This window comes from Notamacropus eugenii, chromosome 1 (assembly GCF_028372415.1).
Source record: "Notamacropus eugenii isolate mMacEug1 chromosome 1, mMacEug1.pri_v2, whole genome shotgun sequence".
Classification (NCBI taxonomy): domain Eukaryota; kingdom Metazoa; phylum Chordata; class Mammalia; order Diprotodontia; family Macropodidae; genus Notamacropus; species Notamacropus eugenii.
The window spans coordinates 193,396,428-193,414,473 of record NC_092872.1 but is presented as its reverse complement, the minus strand read 5'-3'; the positions used below and the strand labels follow the sequence as shown (position 1 = coordinate 193,414,473).

Below are 18,046 nucleotides of genomic sequence, written 5' to 3'. Positions count from 1 at the left end.
CTAAGACGGGAATTTCAACTCCCTCCCACACTTCCATTATACTACGATCCTAAGAACTACACAGGATGAGGATGTGGGGCTATATTGCACCAATGAAGAGAGCACACATGAATGAGATCATAGATCCATTGAGCTAAAGTATTGAATTAACTTATCTTTTTCTTCTTTCTCATTTTGTAAATCTGTTCATTTCTTCCCCTTTCTTTTTTGTTTCTTCCTGCTTTCCCTTTCTTTCAGTCTTCTCTTTCTGCCTCCCCAGAACTAATGATGAAATAATTCTTTATTGGAAAAAATCTGATGAGGTCAAGTTTTTTAAAACCAACATTACTCAAATATGGGACTAATCCATTTTGAAATTGCCTATTTAGAAAAATTCAGTTTAGAACTGGATCTGATGGAAGTATCTTCCTAATATTTGGAGACTTAATCCAATGGGATGCATACTTTAGTAGCAGGTAGATCTGTGCATTCTCTTCCTCTGATGAAACTATGTCCATACTTCTCAAGGACCTATGGTTCATGAAAATACATATCTCTGTATGCTGAAATGTTTATATTTGAATTGATAATTAGGTTCACATTTTAAAAAAAATAATCAAATTTTTAACAAAAAAGAATCAATGATTTCATTGGCATGTACTCTTTTTAAAGATGCAGCACAAAACTCCTCACCCACAATACTCTATACTTCAGAAGACCTTGTTATAGGCAAAAGATTGATCATGTAATATACAATTTCCTTGGTGATAAGTTTTTCTGAATTTTGGTTTATCCATTTAGACCTAGAAATGACTTTAGACACCATTTAATCCGCCTAACCCCACCACTTTATTTTGGCAGATGTTGAAACAGGCTCGGACAGCGGAAGCCACTGGCAAAGCCTAGGTGCTTTGATATACATCCAGGGCACTATCTACTGTATCACACTGCTTTCCTTTAGCTAGGAAGTCTTCAAATGACAGACTATTTTGTTAGTATTCAAAATCTTCACAATTTAGTAAGACTTTCCATAGTTTATTCTCCAAAGAACCAAGCATTTGGGGTCTGGTGGGTTTAGGGTTTATATTGCCCTCTAGCGACAGGTATTCTGAAATGCTGGGCCCCCGTGGCTGTCAAAAGGAAAAAGTTAGTTTGTGAATTGTCCCTTATTACAAAAGAAAAAGGTACCTACTAACTTTGCCAACTTAGATCTATGAACTATATCAAATCAAATGAATACATTTAGTGTCTGCTCTGTAAAGCTCAGTCTCTGGCATATATAAAGAATCATAAAACCTGTCCTCAACGAGCTTGCTAGGAAGACATGTAGAGTGCCAGGCCTATATGGCCTTTCCTGCTATTAAGTGAGGTTTCGTCTTCTAGTACTGAGAACACGATCTCAGTTGCCCCTAGATTGCCTCCTTCCAACCTAGGGACAAGTACCCTGGGTCATCAGCCACGCTTTGTCTCTTCTAAAAGGTCGTCTCTGAAGGGAGAGAACAATGGCTACTTTTGCTTTCTTTAGGATTAAGGCTAGAAACCCTGGAGACCTCTTGATTTCTTCTTTCACATTAAGAATCCAGGTCCAGGAGAGGGCTATCCTGCAAATTCTCTACTGTAGACGCTTGGAAAGACCCGAGTTAGGGGGTCCCAGCCCCTCCGCCCCTTTAGGACAGGTTGGCTTGGGGTTTAAGGAAGCCGCGGCCCACGCTGCACCAGAGTCCGTGGGTTGGGTGTGGGTGGGATAAACCCAGCCACCTCTCCCCTCTTATCCAAGCCCTCCCCCACCCCAGGGTCCTCAGACCCTGCTGCTGTCTGCGAGCCTCCCCTTCCTTTGGGTCAGACGTGGGGGGAGCTGGTGGGCGTATGCAGGTGTCCAGGCCAGGACGAGCCAAAGAGGGAAAAGGGAGTGGGAGACAGACATACACACACAGACAGAGAGAGTGGGGGAAGCACGGACCCGCCCAGCTCGGGGCGCTACTTATTAGCATTGGCCACGGCCGCCGCCTCCCTCCCGCCCTGAGCCTGTGGGTGCCCGATGTGTACATGGAGCTGCTTCCTCTCCCCCTGACCGTGGCTTTGCTCGCGGACCCGCTGCGTCCAGGTATTCCGGCTCCTGCGGGTCACCCCGATCGCGGCGATCGTTCAGCCGCTGGTCCACGCCAGGCGCCGCGCCAGCTCCGCCAGCAGCAGCCCCACTGCCGCAGGGGCTGCCCAGGGTGCCTACTACTGGAAGACTTGGTCGCCTGAGGGGGTGTGGTGGCGGTGGCGGTGGTGGTAGTGCGCGTGTGTGTATTTCGGGTGTTTGCCCCCCACCCCCTCACTCTACCACACACTCTCCTTTGCTTCCTCTGCCTTTCCGCCTGGGCTCCTGCCGAGTGAACCATGTCTGCGAGAGGTGAGTCTGTGTTAGGGAAGGAGACCCCTGCACCCGGGCCAGTGGGGGTCTGGAGCGCAGGCTCCGCGCGGGGCGGGGGAGGGGAGGACCGGGACAGGTGCAGAAGGCTTTACTTGCAGCCAGACTTACCTTGAAGGCCCCTTGCTCTACCCGAAACTTTGGCAGCAGAATTCGGGGCTCTGGACGGAGAGGGAAGCCGTCCCCCTTGACCTTGAGCCCATTACGTCTGGGTTAAGCCTCGGGGCCAAGGTCGGAGCACCGTTCACCTGAGTAACCTGTCGGCTGGGGCGGAGGTGGGGGGGTGGGGGATGGGTTTACCGCTGCGTGATTCACCGTGGAGCTGCCCGAAGGTTGGCCGGCAGAGGAAAAGAGATTTTTTCCCTCCCTTCTTGTTACCATTTTGCTGGGTAATGGAAAGAATCCAAGGCTTGATGCAGCAAGATTTAAAGCTGCAGTGTATCTGTCTCCCCATCCCATTCCCCCTTTCTTCTTTTTCCAAGTAAATTTCCCGTTTGGGTTCGTCTTTCCATTTTTTCCCTTCTTCCTCCACTCCTTTCTGGAATGAAGGTAGTCAGTGCGGGGAGAATTAGATACCAGGGAAAGAAATCAGCATTAGCATTCCTCTGCTTTTCAGCAAGGGCAAAATGACTGTATTTCTTGCCATCTGGAGCCAGAGATGATGCTGGGTAGAGTGGGTTAGTCATACCTCAGTGACTGTTACTATGAGTGAAATATTAAAGAGATCAAGTAATTCTGCAGCTTGCGAGCAGTTGTAATGAAGTGGTTTGGTTGTTTGGTCATAATCATTTAAGGAAAATATTGATTATTTTTAGAAAGTGAATTTGAAAAATGCTTCCATAAGTACGTCTTCTTTGGACACGATGGAAGGGATTTGTATAAAGAATTACAGTAGAATTTTTAAAGAACCTAAACTTTAATCCTACTTTGGGGGAAAATAGCTTGACTGTGAGTACTTCAGTGCTATGTTTCAGGGTTTGTCCCAGGTGGTGTAGTAAATTAAGAGATCCCCATTCTAATCTAAGGCAGAATATTTTGCCTCCCATTTCTATATTGATATTGATTTTGGGGTCACTTCAGTTTTGTGTTAATTGGTTATAATATATTTGATTTGAAGGAGGTACAGAATTTGGACACTAGGGAAAATGACCAAGATGTACTTGGTTTGTAGACTGTGTGGTGGGTGTGAATGATCATGGGGATCTTCAAGGATTTTTGTGTGCCTTTAGGAAATCAGTTCCAATGTTCCTATGTGTATAGAAAGAAAATGTAAATAGTGTAGTAAAGATCTGAATATAGGGACATTGACATCCACATTGAGACTTCTAATCTCAAGAGAGGGTACAAAATGATTTATTGTCCACACCTACTTTTTCTAAGGACCAAATTACTTGTGCTGCTTTGCCTTCCCTCAATACTCTGCACCTGGGTGAGAAAGTTGTATTAGGAAATTCATGGGAGAACAAATATAGGCTCAAGAAACTTCAAGTTGCTTGAATTAGCTTCATCCTACCACTAATATGAAAGTGTGAAGTTCTAAGAATTTTTCCAAAATGTAGGAAGTAGAATCAAAATCCCTTTATCAACTCAATGGAATTGTGCCCTTCCAGCCTGGTTTGGGGTTGGGAACTGATGGGCATGATGATTTTGAGAAAAGTCCATAGGTATTTCAACCCCTTGGATTCCTAGGATTTAGACCTGGTAAGGACCTTAGAGATCATTTAATCCTAGCCCTTCATTTTACAGGTGAGGAAACTGAGGCTCAGAGAATCTCAAGACTTAAGATTTGCCCAAGATCACCTGGGAAATAGAGAAAGTAGATTTACCATGACCACTTATTAAAGGTTATTACATTTAGAATCATCTTAATGATCATTTAGTAATAGCATACAATTGAAGGTGGGAAGTGGGAAGCTCCTCTAACCATGTTATTAAATTGGTCCTCTGCTGCTGCTTCTTTTTTCTGTTTCATTGTCGAATACTAGAAATATCTTAACTCCACACATGATTTCATTTATTATGACTTACTAAGTAGATTAGCCTACAGACCTGATGAATTAAGACAGGGCCTTGGGTGTGGCAGATTTTCATCGTTGGGAGAGAGTATGCACTAGCCAAGTAATTTTGCGTAGAGAGCCCTTCTTGTGTCTACAGTAAGCTTTGAACAAAGACAAACCTTTTTTTTTTTGTTTGGAGGAGGAGAAGGTGAGCAAGTATGTGGAAAAGTGTAAATCCATTGTTATTAATGAAAAGCTTCAAAGAACACTGATGTTGACTCACAGAACCTATCTTTGTATTGAACAATAGCAATCCTTAACCCTCCTCAAAAAAAAAAAAAAAAAAGCCATGGTTAAGATCTGGTATTTACTCTCTGTTCACACATTTAGTAATATTGAGTTCAGGAAGATAGATCTCTAAGTTTCCTTTCAGCTTTGAAATTCCTGATCATTTCTGTTTTGGATGCATTTTACACATATTGTTTCATTTGATCTTCACAAAAATTCTAAGAAATATACTTTATTATTATCCTCATTTTGCAGAGGAAACAGGATCAGAGAGATTGACTGATTTGCCCAGGATCATACAACTAGTAAGACCTTCTCCCCAGACCAGACTAAATGTTGTGCTGTTTTCACTGTACTACACTGTCTCTCTGATGGGTTTAAGGGTAAAAAAGCTGGGGTGCATGTAAGTTCACCTCAGATGCATGAATGCAGGGCAAGACACTTGTATTTCTTTCCCATGCAGTGCCCAATATCATATATTACACATGTGATTGCTCATTCATTTCATTCATGTCTGATTCTTTGTGGCCCACTTTAGGATTTTCTTGGCAAAGATACTGGAGTAGTTTGCCATTTCCTTCTCTAGCTCATTTTACAGATGAGAAAATTGAGTCAGAGTTAAGTGACTTGCCCAGGGTCACACAGCTAGTAAGTGTCTGAGGTCAGATTTCAACTCAGGTCTTCTTGATTCCAGGGATGGCACTCTATTAACTGTGCCATCTAGCTGCCCACATATCACCATAGTAGAAGCTTAAAAAGTAATGATTGATTGATTGGTCAAGAGAAGATTTCCTTTCTTCTACTTTGTATTCAACATAGTATAGTGGAACTAAGGCTGGCTCTGACTCCAACTGTGTGACGCTAAGTTACTTGGCCTCACTTTAAGTCTTAATTGGGGCAATTGAACACCAATCATACAGTAACATTTGACGTTTATTTGGTGATTTGCAGAGCATTCTGAATTCATTATCTCATTTGAACCTCACAACATCTTTGTGATCTAGGTTGTATGATTTCAGTTAGTTTGTATTTATTAACCACCTGTTTTGTGTTTGGCATAGTGCTAGGTGCTGGAGACTCAGAGGCAAAAGTGAAAAACTACCTGTGTCTAAGGAGCTTCTATTCTGCTGGTGATGCAATATGTAAAAAATGCAAGATAATTTGAGGAAAGAAAAAAATAAACAGAGGGACTCAGGAACATGAGCTGAGCCTTGAAAAAAGTTAGAGATTGTAAGACATGGAACTGAGGAGGCTATACATTCTAGCTAGGTTTGGCAGAAAGGCTGTGCAAAACCAGGGAGGCAGGAGATGGAATGTTGGATTCTGAGAAGAGCTGAACAGTAACAGGTGTTGTGATCCTCACTTTACATAAGAGGAAACTGAGGCTCAGAGTACGCAATTTACATATAGTCACATAATTAGTAAGTGGAACTTGAAGCACCTTCTCTAAATCAATAAGCAATTGTTAAGCACCTGTCATGTACCACAAATAAAAAAAAATAAGTCTCTGATCTGTAGGAACTCTAATGTCTAATGGGGGAGAAAATATGAAAACAGTCATGTGTACAAATATATATGTACATGTGTGTGTACATATACACACACATACCTGCACACACATTATTTGGATACGATCAACAGAGGGAAGGAACTAGCATTAAAAACAATTGGGAAAGCATTCTTTTAGAAGATAGGATTGTATCTGGGATTTGAGGGAAGCCAGGAGGCAGAGAAAATTCCAGGGATGAGAGATAGTCAATGAAAATGCCCAGAGTTGAGATGGAATATCTTATAAAAAAATAGCAATGAGGCCAGGGTCATTGAATTGCAGAATATGTGAGGAAAAGTATGGTGTAAGAAGACTGAAAAGATGGTGGTGGTGAATCAAGTTATGAAGGGTTTTAAACGTTAAACAGAGGATTTTATTTTTAACCCCGGAAGTGACAGGAAGCCACTGGAATTTATTGAATGGAAGATGGGGATGACCTGGTCAGGCATGTGCTTTAAGAAAATCAATTTGACAGCTGAGTGGATTGTAGGGGGGGATATTTGGGGCAGGCAGACCAAACAGCAGGTTATTGCAATAGTCCAGATATAGAAGACTTAAGATGTTGAAGGCCTGTACCTGGGTGATGACAGTGTCAGAAAAGAGATGTTACAGGAATGAAATTGACAGGACTTGACAATAGATTGGATATTGGGGGAGGTCAGAGAAAATGAGGAGTCAAGGATGACACCTAAGTTACAAGCCTGTGTATCTGAGAGGATAATAGGAACAATAATAGGAAATATAGGAAGAGTTTGTGGAGAAAGATAATGAGTTCAATTTTGAATATGTCGAGTTTAAGATGTCTGTGGGATATCCAGTTGGAGATATCTAATAGTCAGTTGGAGAAACATGACTAGAGTTTAGGACTAGATATGTAGATTTGAGAATCCTTAACATAGAGATGATAATTAAATTCATGAAAGCCAATGAGATAATCAAGGGAAATAGTATAGAGAAGACCCAGGGCAGAGCCCAATGGAACACCCACATTTAACAGGCATCTCCTGAAGGAAGATCAAGCAAAGGAAATTGAGTGGCAGCAGTTAGGTAGGTAGGTAGGAGGAGACCTGGGAGAGAAGTGTCCTGGAAACCTAGAGAGAAAAAATGATCAGGAGAGGAGGGTGATCAGCGGTGTCGTAGGTTGCACAAACCTTAAGAAGGATGAGAACTAAGAAAAGACCATTGGATTTGGCAATTAAGAGATCATTGGTAATTTTGGAGAAATTAGTTTTGTTTGATTGATGATACTGGAAGTCAGATTTAGAGAATTCAGAAGAAAGTGAGTAGAAAGGAAGTAGGGGCATCAATTGTAGATGGCCTTCTTAAGGCGTTTTGACACAAAAGGAAGGAGAGATATGGGATAAAAATTAAGGGGATCGATAGATCCAGAGAGAGTTTTTTGAAGATGATGGAGACATAAGCATGTTTATAGGCAGTTTGAAAGCAGCAGATAGACAAGCAGCGACTGAAGATAAGTGAGAAAGTGTGGGTGATAGGGCAAATTGTTAAAGAATATAGGATGGAATGGAATCACTTGTGCATGTACAGGGGTTAGCATTAGTCAGGAGAGGGACCCCTCTTTAGGGGAGTCTCATGACCCCAGACCCAGCCAGTACTGTTTGCTCCCTCCCAATATAGTGCACATGCTGGAAGTCTTTTTCTTGTTCATAAAATAGATTCCTATGTCAGTAATTCAACATAACCAACATTTATGAAGTAATTCTATGCAAAGCTCTGGGGAATATGAAGACAAAAATTAAAAACAGTCTTTGCCATCAGGGAACGTACATTCTACTGGAGAATAGAACCTAGAAACTTGAGTAAATAGAATAACTGAGAAGGGAGAGAACAGTAATAACCAAAACATCAGGCAAGGCATCTTGGGGAAAATTGGTACCTGAGATGAGTGGGGAAGGATTCTAAATGGTTGAAGAGAAGAGAGAGTACATGCCAGGTTCAGGGAGATCAAGTCTGTTCCAAGGCACAGAGTAAGGAGAATGACTACTGAGTTTGGCCAAAGGGAGCTTTCTCCCACTTCTGACCTACTCTAGCTCATGACATCAGCTTCTTTGTCCTTTTAAGTAGAAGATGAAGATGGAGATGGGTAAGGTGGAGTAGGCACTTTCGCTTCAGAGATGTCCCCTTAATTTGCCACTCAGGACATGCCATCAACCCTCAGAAAATAAGTTGTTTCTTAGTTTTTAATGACAGAAATAGATTTCAATTTGGGTACTTTGACTATGTGACTATCTGCTCAGTATGCATGTATATTTGCCCTAAGAGAATTTATGAAAAGTTTAGATGAAATACACCCTATTTTTGATATTACCAATTCTTTTCAGCTAGAAAGGCTTTCTGATCATCTCTGATATAAATTTCCTCTTGCTTATTAGATTAGTAAAATCTTGCTTGGGAAAGTAGGGATTTGAATAGATATTTATTTTTACTTCAAAGTGTAGGTTCCTTTGCAATTTCCTGTGTAAAATAATTTAATACATATACAAACATGTGAAAGCAATATGCATATACATATACATATATAAGTATATACTAGGATATATAGGCATATAAACATACATGTAATATACATGTTACGTGCACTTCTATCATGTCAGCTTCTTCCAGAGTCTTTTTCCCTTCAGAGAGAATCTGGAACAACTTGACTTCTTTGTCAAAACTGAAAGCCAGAAGATCAGGTTGTTTTTTTTTTATATCTGTCTCTCCTGATGCAGATTTGGAGCACAAAGTAATTAATTAATTTCAATCAATGAGGAAGATCATTTGCAGCTCATGCAAATGGCACTTTGAGTCAAGGAATTACACCCATGCACACATATTAAAGGTCTGTATATGTATACTAAAGGCAGCTAGGTGGCACCGTGAATAGAGTAAGAAGATCTGAGTTCAGATCCAGTGTCTGACATGCGCTAGCTGTGTAACCCTGGACAAATCATCTAACCTCTCTCTGCCTCAGTTTCCTCATCTGCAAAATGGAAAGAATAATAATACCTGCCTCCCAGCTCAAATATACTTTGCTTCCCCAATGAATTATTTTTTCTTACTAATTTGCAAGGTGCTTGCTCTTAGGTTATCTACTTCTCCAGCACTGAGAGTGATAGTACAAAGAAACCAAAAGTGTTGTGTTATTGGAGTTTGGTTTGTTTTTGTTTTGGGGTGGGAAGGAGAGTTGGGAGGAAAAGATCTAGACCTGTGCTTTTGTAGTGTGGAGGACTCCCAGAATAGAAACACCATCCAGTAATTCGAATCAGCAATTTACAATAATTAAATTAACTAAATAATTTATAATTCTACAGTTGCCTAGAGCACTAAGAGGTTAAGTGACTTGTGTGATACAGTTAGTGGAAAAATCTTATATAAAAAATTTGTAAACTTTAGGGAACATTTTCCTGGTGATGGCAAATACCTTACATCTATGATATTATTCTATGATGTTATAGGAGAATTTGTGCTTACAATTTTTTCTTTCCTTTTTACTAATATTTCCCTTTTTCCCCTTTCTAGTTTCAGGTTCAATTCCAATTTAATCCATGTTAACATGAAGTACATATGTAGTCATTTTTCCCATGCATGCGTTCCATGATGTTTAATAAACTTTATTTCTTAGGATCTTTACATATTTGGGGCAACTAAGTGGTACAGTTGATAGAGTGTCCACTCTATCCTGGAGTCTGGAAGACCTGAGTTCAAATCTGCCCTTAGGCAGTTACCATCTGTGTGACCCTGAGCAAGTCACTTAACCCTGTTTGCCTCAGTTTCCTCATCTGTCAAATGATCTGGAGAAGGAACTAGCAAGCCACTCCACTGAAGTCACAAATGGGGTCACAAAGATTTGGACGTGACTAAAATGACGTAACAACAACAAAGAACATTTTTTATTAAATTTATTTACTTAACTTTTAACATTCATTTTCACAAAATTTTGGGTTACAAATTTTCTCCCCTTTTATCCCTTCCCCCCCCAAACACCAAGCATTCTAATTGCCCCTATGACCAATCTGCTCTCTCTTCTATCATCCCTCTCTGCCCTTGTCTCCGTCTTCTCTTTTGTCCTGTAGGGCCAGATAGCTTTCTATACCCCTTTACCTGTATTTCTTATTTCCTAGTGGCAAGAACATTACTCGACAGTTGATCCTAACACTTTGAGTTCCAACTTCTTTACCTCCCTCCCTCTCCACCCCTTTCCTTTGGAAGGCAAGCATTCAATATAGGCCAAATCTGTGTAGTTTTGCATATGACTTCCATAATAGTTGTGTTGTATAGGACTAACTATATTTCCCTCCATCCTATCCTGTCCCCCATTACTTCTATTCTCTTTTGATCCTATCCCTCCCCATGAGTGTCGACCTCAAATTGCACTCTCCTCCCCATGCCCTCCCTTCTATCATCCCCCCCACCCTGCCTATCCCCTTATCCCCCACTTTCCTGTATTGTAAGATAGGTTTTCATACCAAAATGAGTGTGCATTTTATTCTTTCCTTTAGTGGAATGTGATGAGAGTAGACTTCATGTTTTTCTCTCACCTCCCCTCTTTATCCCTCCACTAATGAGTCTTTTGCTTGCCTCTTTTATGAGAGATAATTTGCCCCATTCCATTTCTCCCTTTCTCCTCCCAATATATTTCTCTCTCACTGCTTGATTTCATTTTTTTTAAAGATATGATCCCATCCTCTTCAATTCACTCTGTGCACTCTGTCCCTATGTATGTGTGCATGAACAAAGAACATTTTTAATCATTTATTTGTTGATTTCTGCTAATGTCTGAACTGAGCAAGCACTTCATGCACTGTTGGCTCTGCTTTAAGAAGTGATCTTCAGCAACACAGTCTTTCTAAAAGTAGGACCTGTCTGTACGTCACTACTGGATCTATGTCCACACAATCCCTGTGATAATGTTATGTATTTGTCCCCATAGATACAAGTCTCTGAATTTTCTAAAAGCGCTCCTCATGGTTTTTTCTTTTCCTGCAGCTTTCTCCCTTATCAGAAAATATTCAGAGGTAGAGGATTTCTCTAGATTGTAAACTCTGTTTATCAAAAAGATCAGACATAGTGTTCTTTGCTGTCTGTCATGCATGCCTCATAATCTAGAGGACAAATGTCAACATTTTGTCACAGATGACAGCTTGAGGCTAAAGACAATTCATGCATTAATGGGGAAGTGAACTTTATAAGTTCAGAACAAAGAGAATTCATTGGAGCAGTAGGATGATTACTGTGGATAAAACAATAGTATGAACTCTGAATTTGGAAATCTATAACAGAAAGACAAATTGGATTTGAGCATGATCACAAATCTTCTTATTTATAAAGAACATACGTTTTCCACGCTCACTGAGAATTGAATGGAAGGGATTTAGTTTTTAACTTAGGCTAGAAATGAGGAAGAAATTTCTTACTCCAAGGGTCAAGGGAGATATTAACAGGAGGAGAAATATTTTCTTTTTTAAAGTGTAGAGTCTGAGCTTGGTTCCATCTTCTCTTTCCATGAGAATTTGCTTATTGCTCAGATTTGTGTGTCAGTGAATCAGTAGTGACCCTAGCCCACAGACACATCTGGAGTTGATGTCTTCCTTGGTTTCCAATGATTTTTTTCCCCATCAGGCTAGTGTTGAATATCTGCTTATTTTCTACTTCACATCTACAACAAATCTTGAATACAAAGCTGACTTCCCCTTACCACTAAGAAGACTTTAGGACTATTTCTTTTTACTAGAATGTAGCATGCGTCAAATATCATTAAAATAGGAAATCAACATTAATTTAGAGTAAGCAATATATCATTAGGGAGGTAGATATGCTACAAACATTATATGCATTCCAAAGAGGGGAAAACCTTTTGAATTATTTGAAATGGGCAAGAAGAGGGGATGATAATCTATACCATGTTTTCCTTCCCTATCTCTATCAATTGTATAAAATTACACTGTAGAGGTGAAAATGGATCATTTATTTAAAATAGAAAAACAGGGTCTAAATAAAATAGCACCAAAGAGAGATAATTGAATGAAGACAGGGGAGGCAAAATGTTTAGTGTATTTTTGTCCTTGCACATTTTATACAGGTGGCTATATTTCTTATACAGGTAGTGTGGTTTATGAGTAAACTCAAAGATCAGATTATTTCTCTAACTCACTTTGCCTTTTGTCTAAGCTCCATTTAGTCCTAGAAGACTTTGTTACTCTATATCCAGTGTGAAGAAATACAGATATAGATTCCTAATTGAATTGGAAGGTGACAGAATTATTCTCCTTTCCCTCCTATCCTGGCCCCTTTTTTTTTTTTTTGAAGTAAGGACAACCGTGAAACAATACAAACAATGTTTGTACTTTGTTATGTTAAAAAAAAGAAAAGGTTTTGCTGCAGTGGGTTATTTTGTCACAAGATTCTTTGGCAGGGAGGCTGAAGCTATTTACATGATCTCATGAAACTGGAGGATAAAGGGAAGGAACTGTTTCATGCCTGCTCTGAGGAAGGTTATGCTTCCCTTGAGCCATAAAGAGATTTTCCTTTTTTGCTTCTGAGAGGCTTCTTGGAATCCCAAGTATCAGAATTTTAGAGCTAGGTGAAAACTCAGCAATCATCCAGTCTACCCTACCCCTTCATCCCCTGTTTTACAGGTGATAGAATTGAGACCTGAGAGCCAAATATATTTACTCAAGGTCTCACAGATAGTTAATGGCCAACCTGGGACCAGGACTTGAGTTAAAATCTCAGCTCTATCACTTCATATGTGTGGGACCTCAGGCAAGTCATTTAACTTTTCCAGGCCTTGGTTTTGTCGTATGTAAAATGAAGGAGTTGGACTATTTGGCCTCTGAGATGTCTCCCAATTCAAAAGCTATGCTCCTATGATCCCAGACCACAACTTACCTGATTTCCCGTTCAGTGTTCTTTGCCTAGCTACTTTTCTCTTCTTACATTGTCTTGCTTTCTCTACTTCCTCTTTCTTCTCATCTGAAGATTCGTGCTAGAAATGATCTTGGATCTGTCATTCTTGTATTTTATTTTATATAATAATAACTATCACTAAAGCAGGTGCTTAATAAATCAGGGATTTATTATACAACCTCACTTGTAACATAATAATGATGAAGAAGAAGATGATGATGATAGCTAGCATTTACTTTGTGCCTGCACTATGCTAAGTATTTCGCAAATACGTCTCATTTGATCCTCATAACAACCATATGAGGTAGGTGCTATTATTATCCCATTTTACATATGAGGAAACTGAGGCAAATCGAGTTGAAGTGATTTGCCCAGGGTCATTACAGCTAGTGAATGTTTGAGGCCATATTTGTACTCATATCTTCCTGACTGCAGGCCCAGTGATCAATCTATTCATTGTATCGCTAATGGAAAGTTATTATGAACACTATCTTATATCCAGATTTCTGTGAGGCTGGCAAGAAGTATTTTCTCATTCCAAAAGAAGAATTTTGGATCATAGAATTGGAAGGGACTTTAGAAGGCATCTAGTCCAAATCCCACATTTTGCGGAAGAGGATACTGAGACCAGGAAAAGTTAGAGACCTTGACTAAGGTCACACAAATAGTGATAGAAGCAGTATTTGAACCCAGATTTTCTGATTGCAGATTCAGTCTTCGGGGGTCTGGGGTCTAAATAATTAACAATGTGCTAATTGTAAAAAGGTCTAACTTTTTAATCAATGGCCACAGTGATGTAAGTGGAAGGAGTTATGGGACCAATCTGTGACTTCCTTGGTATAGGGAACTCCCAATGAGGAAACTTTCTCTAGCAATATGGATCTGCACTTTCTGCAATTTATCATCATGGACATGCACCTGGAGCATAGAGAGATTAACTGACTTATCCAGGATCGTATGTGACAGAGTAAGGACTGTAAATGAGCGGAATACAATACACACAGAATACAATAAAGAAAGTTGAACACCTTATAATTGTCGTGATCAGTAGCGGCCTCAGAGGAGAGCTAAGAAAGAACCTTCCTCCTTTTGTTACAGAGGTAGGGAGCTACGACTGAGGAACACTGCACAAGCTGACTGATGTGCTGTGTTAATTAGGTTTTACTTAATGGTTTTTCTTAGTTCCAGGTATGGGCCCATCATGAGAGCAGTTTACCTGGAAATGACTGTGATATGAAAACAAAAGGCATCAATAAAGAGTACTTCAAAGCAAAAGGGTATTAGCCCGCTGTGGAGGCGCAGGATGGTGATCGCTGCTGCCCGAGACTGGCTCCTCTCCTGAGCTTGGGGCTGCTGAGCTTTATTGGACTGAGCTAATCAAGTGTCTGCGCTAAGTGCGGTATTCATGTAGTGTGTTTATACCAGCTTGCCTAATGAGGGTGGAATCCGCCTGGGACAGAAATGGAGTAAGTCAAAGGTCTTGTGCTTATCAGAGTGGACCAGGCCCATTATAGTAGCCCCTGCACTCAGCCTGGGCAAGATAGGGAGCCTCAGGCTTGCAAAACAAAACTCTCTCTCTCTCTCTCTCTCTCTCTCTCTCTCTCTCTCTCTCTCTCTCTCTCTCTCTCTCTCTGTCTCTGTCTCTCTGTCTCTCTGTCTCTCTCTCTGTCTCTCTCTCTCTCTGTCTCTCTCTCTCTCTGTCTCTCTCTCTCTCTGTCTCTCTCTCTGTCTCTCTGTCTCTGTCTCTCTCTGTCTGTCTCTGTCTATCTGTCTCTCTCTCTCTGTCTCTGTCTCTCTCTCTCTGTCTCTCTCTCTGTCTCTGTCTCTCTCTCTCTGTCTCTCTCTCTCTCTCTCTGTCTCTTTCTCTGTCTCTTGCAAACACATAACTCTTCTAGACTTTCTGACAAGTAGATGGCCAGACAAATTATTTTTAGTAGATATTTTTGCCATCACCATATCAAATAAAGCTGTAAAATCTCGTGCTACATTTTTTTTAAAGGAGGAGTCAATTTTCATCGCCCTCTGCAGATTGCTTGTTGATTGGTTGGAAGACCTATGATTAGTTGGTTTGTTTTTGCCACCCAAACTGCTAAGTGTGGTGTTACATGAATAATGATTATTTTCTAAATAAATGAAAAGAGAAGGGAAGTCCTTTAATTCACATGTGACAACATGTGGAGCTAGATATGAGAATTAGGTCAGATCTTTGTATGTTACTATTTCCCTTGACCAGTGTTTTCTCCTTTCTCGTAAATACAGCAGTTTGGTTTTACTTTTGACTGTGTCTATGAGTTTCACTGGTGCTTAGCTTTCTTAACTTGTTAGAAACTGAAGCCATTAAAAAACTGAAAAACCAGCAGAGAACTAAATAGCAACAATGAAAGGAAATAGGGACAATGAGGTAAAAAATCTGTTTTAGACTCCTAGCTCTGAATAGAGATGAACAGAAGGAAAAGAAGCCCAAACCTCTGGCTAGGAAGGCAGGCAAACTCCTGTTTTTTAGCTGCAAAAGTGAAAAATACTGAAAAGTAGTATGAGGTTGCTAGCTTTAAAAAATCTTTTGACTTGCTTTCATTGTGAGTAAAGTAAGCCTTAATTTATTTTGTCATTCAGTCATATCTGTAAATAATTAATGTGAATATCAGGGAACATTTCCTGCTAATGCTGTGTCCTTGGTCCCCCTCTGCTTTCATGAGATTTCTACATGTGACTCTGATGAATGCTGGGAAAATAATTTATCTTGTTTTCATTTCCTAAATGCTCATGATTACTTTTTTTTATGGGATAATTTTCTGTATATCTAACTGCACATGCCTTTAGTTGTTTTGAGGGAACCCCCCCTAACTCTGCAATGTTATTTAAACATTGCCCCAAGAATGCCTCCTGTTAAGTTGTACTCCAATGACTTGCTGTGATGTGGAGGTGACCCTGAATTCCCTGAGGCTGGATGTGACCCTGAGGAGTTCTCAAAGGCTGTGCGAGCAGGGAACAAACTATGATAGACTTTAACAAGATGGAAAGATTTTTCCAGACTTTAGTGACAGATTATGTCAATTGTTGAAAGAACAGACCAGCTCTTTTACACCATCCTCAGAAGATCAGCCACTAGGTAGACCTCATGAAACATGAAACCATCCTTTAAGGCTTTGAGTAGTTGTAACTTGCATTGGTGAAGGAAGAGTCCACACTGATGAAATGGTTTAGTTTGGTTAGGTTTAGGGGTTGTTGGAGGTTCTTTTAGTTTGAAAAAATTCTGCCAATAGTCAAATGTAATAAGATAACTGAGATATCTTATTGTGAAATATATTTTGGAAAATTTATACTTAGTATTTTTGGGAATTGCTAGATCATTTTCCTTCTTATTTCTTCCTTCACTTATGTCATCCCACTTGCCCATACTTGAGGGCTAAGGTCCATCTGTATGTATTACTTCCCTTGTCACTTGGAACTTAGATAACCTTTGGTAAAATGTATTTCCACTAACTCGTTGCTCATCCTCTATACCACTTGCCCAGGTTTCCTGTCTGTATTCTGATCGTCATTCCCCAGCTTTCTCATTGGGATTCCAATTCATGCTGCCTAACATATGCCTATGACCTTTTATACCTGGCTACCATTTGTGAGGCCTGTCTTATTATTTGAACTTTGTCTGACATCCTAACTCCTGATGCATAACTGTCTGACAGAGGTTTTTGGTATAATTTTTCAGTTGTTTTTTGGTCATGTCCAACTCTTCATGACCCCATTTGGGGTTTTCTTGGCAGAGATATTAGAATAACTTGCCATTTCCTTCTCCAGCTCATTTTACAGAGAGAGAAACTGAGGCAAACAGAGTTAGGTGATTTGCCTAGGGTCATACAGCTGGAAGTATCTGAGGCCATATTTGAACTTCGGAAGAAGAGTCTTCCCGATTCTAGGTCCCATGCTTAGATAATTGTTCCATTTACCTATAATTGGTATAATTAGCAATCTTTAATTTTAGCTCTTTATTCCTTGGTCCCAGACCCCCACCACTGCTATGACAGCTTGCCACTAGCAGTTCAGCACTGGCATTAACGTTGTGAATGAACTGAATGGTTGTTTCTCATCATTGAATACCCAGGTCCTTACCAGCTCTAAAGCTATTATTTTATGTTCTGCTCAGGTTCTATTTTTTTCTCCCTTTTCTTGTTACAGAAGTTCAGCAAGTTCTCTGTAGTGTGTCAGTCAAGAGCTTTTATCAAGTTTGAATTTCCTCTACAAAGTGATAAATGCTGATGATGTCAGGCCAATGTAGCAGAGTTACTCAAGGTTTGTAGGCTCTTGTTACCACCCTCCTCCTCTTTCTTCTATCACATACCCACTCTAGCATGTGACATGCACTTGACTTTGTTTTTGAGTGAGGGAGGGCTGTGTAGGTCACCAGCCTCACTTCTCCTCCAGAGTCATCTGAATACAGTGACCAGATATTCATCAGGATGACTGGAGATGACCCAGGATGAGGCAATTGGGGGCAGCTAGATGGTGCAGTGGATACTGCAGGAGTCAGGAGGACCTGAGTTCAAATCTCGCCTCAGACATTTGACACTCACTAGCTGTGTGACCTTGGGCAAGTCACTTAACCCCAATTGCCTCATCCTGGCTCATCTCCAGTCATCCTGAGGAATATCTGGTCACTGGATCCAGATGGCTCTGGAGGAGAAGTGAGGCTAGTGACCTGCACAGCTCTTACTCACTCAAAAAAACAAAAGTCAAGTGCAAGTCATGTCATTATTTCTCTGATGGTATGGTCTTTGGCAACAAAGGACGAATACACATACACATACACACACGCGCACACACACACACACACACACACACACACACACATACACCCGCTCACACCCACTCTAGGACAGTCTGACTTTAGGATTTATCCATTTTCAGGAC

At 40.5% G+C, this 18,046-nt stretch overlaps 1 protein-coding gene and 1 long non-coding RNA gene across 2 annotated transcripts in view; one reads left to right on the top strand and one right to left on the bottom strand.

Moving 5' to 3' along the window:
* Window positions 1–3,020, bottom strand: part of LOC140513555 (uncharacterized) — a 33,494-nt gene extending 30,474 nt beyond the window's left edge. The window contains exon 1 of the long non-coding RNA XR_011970230.1: window positions 2,507–3,020. This is a non-coding gene — a long non-coding RNA (uncharacterized lncRNA). The remainder of the gene's footprint in view (window positions 1–2,506) is intronic.
* The window catches only part of ABLIM1 (actin binding LIM protein 1), a 402,054-nt gene continuing 385,997 nt past the window's right edge, over window positions 1,990–18,046 (top strand). The window contains exon 1 of the transcript XR_011970213.1: window positions 1,990–2,377. The gene's annotated coding sequence lies outside the window, so the exon portion shown is untranslated. The remainder of the gene's footprint in view (window positions 2,378–18,046) is intronic.